Genomic DNA, 3,497 nt, shown 5'->3' on the forward strand with positions numbered 1-3,497 from the left:
TAATTTATTGAATTTAATGGTCAATCTAACACCATTTGCAACCAAAACCATTCATCATTCATTTCTGTTTCGTTCTTGAGTTATTTTCAAAAAATCATAAACGAGCATTTTGAAAAAAGTGTTGTGTTGCAATGATTAAGCTAATTTGAAAATTTTTAAAATTTAACTTGAACATTGTTAGAGCAACTTTTTAAGGACTATTTTCCTGAGTATTTGCTTTTCAGTTCCCTCGTTTCGGTTTTGCTGCTATGATGAAACCTCACGTTAATGAGATTTCACCATTTTTTAATTAGATAGCTCAAGGTCGTGGATTAATTGCATGAGCTCATAACTAGCTATAGATGAACACACTTGGATATACTGCAGGGAATCAAACGAACCACTTGTTGTATATGTACACGTGTATATTACAAATTAAAAAACAAAACTACAATATTTACAACTTTACAAAAATTTACAAAATTTACAAAAGTTGCCGAGAAACAAATTATCAAAGGAATTTAAATTAAAATAAAAGAAAACAAAATTGAAGTTAAACTTAAAACAAATGGAAAAAAAAAACAAGAAAAGTTTTCCCAGTGCCACACTGTCTCTAATTGCCCTTACCAGCTGTCAAAGACGATGTTTGGGTCCTGGAACCTCCAGTATCCTCTTCCCAGTCGTCAGTAGTGGCCACCGCTGATTTCCAGGTAGGAAATGGGGTCCAGAGACTGGTGACAGGTACCTAAGGCAGAAAACAGCAGAACACCAGGGAAAACGAACAAACAGCTTCAACACTTGTTCCGGCAACCAAAAAGGTGACCAGAGGTGATGACAAGTGTTGAAGTTGTTTAGAGCAAACTAATATAACTAAAAAATAAAAATAAAATAAAATTGAATAAAACTAAATCAAGAGAGGAATTGTGGTGGTTCGACTCTGACCTTTTGAAGTCAGGCTGATTCAGTCCCCGATTGAAATGTTATTCGATCGGGAAAACCCTTGAAATTCCGGTCGGAAAGGTCTTTGAATCTCCGGTTAGAAAAGTCTTTGAATCTCCGGTTGGAAAAGTCCCTGAATCTCCGGTTGGAAAAATCTCTGGATATCCGGTTGGGAAAAATCTCTGAATATCCGGTTGGGCCGAATACAATGCTGTGTTGGAAAATTGGGCCGATACAAAATAATCCAAAAGAACTAACAACAAAACCAATTTACCTGTAATTCGGCCAGATGTTTACGGATTAAAAATTCAAATTCACACACGCGCCACACCGCTCAGAAAAAAGTCAGATGTCGGCAGTTCGAGTGCTGTAGTGGTAAAGAGACCGATATCACAAAGTGGGGTGATTAAATAGGCACATGGCACCTGACACAAAGAAACACGACCACACACCGACGCTTTCCCGACAAAAATCGAAACCAATCACGTGACTACAGCACCTGATAACTTATCAGGTCACGCACCCACATTTACAACAAAATGTGCACAAAGTGCAATTGGAGGATTTAAGCGATCGGAATCGGTCTACTAGTGTAACTAAGCCCATGTACATTAAAAACACAAATCAAACGAGTTAACGGACGAAAACTCTATTTCGTACGTAACATTGCAAGATATTATAAGATCAACTTTTTTTTCTTATGAACGAAATTCGAAAAGCACGTTTTTTGCTTTGAAAGTATACAGGGTGATTCACGATGATGGAATATTAGAAATATCTAGAAAACGACTCAACATTTTACGCTGAAATTTTGAGCGTAGCCTAGGTTGAGTTCAAACTCTCTTTCCAAAATATCTTGGACTTTGCTATGTTGCCAGATCAGTCGGAAAGGACACCAACTTTTGATTTTCAAATGGAGCACCCTGCTTCTAATCTTATTTTTGAATTCCTCGTAAGAAGGTTAGTAATTAATGGTAATATTTCCCTATACCTATCTTGCACCGTTTCTTAGATATTTCATAAAAATGGTCGATTTATCAGCAAAACGGTAGTCTAAACATTAATTAAATTCTCAAGTCCTGAAAGGTTTGCTAATATGACCTTTTGTCCTCAGTTGGACAATACTACATAATTGAAAAGCCCAGAGAGAGAAAATGAAAAAAAAACCTACAGGGTGGTCAGTATTTACCTTTTAGTCGGACAGATAGAAAAACTGCCAAATTTCCGTTTTTTTATTGGATACATCGGTGTTTTATAGTTTGTATTAAAAGAATATCGTATATATATGTTATATCATGGTCACCCACCAGAGACGGACACTGACCCATAAGATTGCCAAGTCAGCTAAACGGAAATCGTGTTCCAATTACAAAACCATAGCTATAGTAAAATTGTGCAATCAAGCTGTGTCAGCATAGGCTAATATTATAAATTAGAGGTGTAGTGTAAAAATCGCGTCTATTAATATTAAACTTTTGCATAAGTAGTTAATAGTACCATTATTTTATTATTCCAATATAATTAAGTGATTTCTTGAAATAAATAATTTTTTTTAAAAAGTGCTTCATAAGAAGAAGAACCCAACAAATTGGCGCAGTCGCAGTAGGATTCGTAAACGTTGCTAGAACACGAGTATTCTAACTAGTAACGGCGGATTCCAATCCCTTAACGAAGAAAAGAACCTCAGACTCAGAAGTCAGAAGCAATCCGATCATCACTCGTGAAAACTACGTCCGGAAAGTCCAGTAGCAGCAGCGAGAACACGACGGAATGTTAATTTTTATGTAAGTAAAGAATCATCTCGATTTACTTTACAATTTTACATTTTTGTGTGAAACTGTTCGATTTTCCAAATATCGCATTTCCTTACACCAAACTATTAATACCCTATCCTATCTTTGGTTTAAGCTATAAGAAAGTAAACTTAAACTAAAAACAATTTTAATACTAGTTATAAAAAAAATTATCTTAACATATCAAAATGCCAGATACAACAGCAACAGTTGTAGAAGTAGAACCTTACAAACTATCAGAATTTTTTTCAATTATTCCTGAATTTGATGGTGATCAAATCTGTCTAGGAAATTTTATTGATGCTTGTGATTGTGCTTTTAATATGGCTACAACACAACAGAAAGTTTTTCTTTTAATTCACATAAAAAATAAAATGAGAGGTAGAGCCGCTCAATTAATAAGTTCTAGAAATCCAGGAACTTATGCAGAACTTAAACATTTACTAAACTTACATTTTGGAGACTCAAGAGATCTCTCATCGCTAATTCAAGATTTACAAAGATTAAAACAATTGCCAAACGAATCACCCCTTACATTTTATAATCGACTTCAAGTATTAAATTCAAAATTACTTGCTAATATTCAAAAATCAGGCTTATCTAGACAACAAAAAGATGCTCAAACTAGTTTAATAGAAACTATGGCATTGAACGCTTTATTAACCGGTTTAGATTTTCGCTTAGGACAATTAATTCGTGCTAGTAATCCACAAACTTTATTAGAAGCTCAAAGGAGAATTCGAAGAGAACTTCAATTGTCTTATTTTGAACAACAAAAATCAAGTA

The 3,497-nt window shown here is 34.6% G+C and overlaps 1 long non-coding RNA gene across 1 annotated transcript; it reads right to left on the reverse strand.

Annotated features, from left to right (window-relative positions):
* Positions 1-385: 385 nt before the first annotated feature.
* On the reverse strand, positions 386-2,174 carry LOC145733360 (uncharacterized). Its single transcript, XR_014179191.1, has 2 exons — positions 1,193-2,174; positions 386-1,129 (listed from the first exon to the last, which is right to left on the reverse strand). It is a non-coding gene; the product is annotated as an uncharacterized LOC145733360 (long non-coding RNA).
* Positions 2,175-3,497: the final 1,323 nt, after the last annotated feature.

This window comes from Ips typographus, linkage group LG9, assembly GCF_016097725.1.
Source record: "Ips typographus isolate SLU linkage group LG9, UJ_Ityp_2.0, whole genome shotgun sequence".
Classification (NCBI taxonomy): Eukaryota; Metazoa; Arthropoda; class Insecta; order Coleoptera; family Curculionidae; genus Ips; species Ips typographus.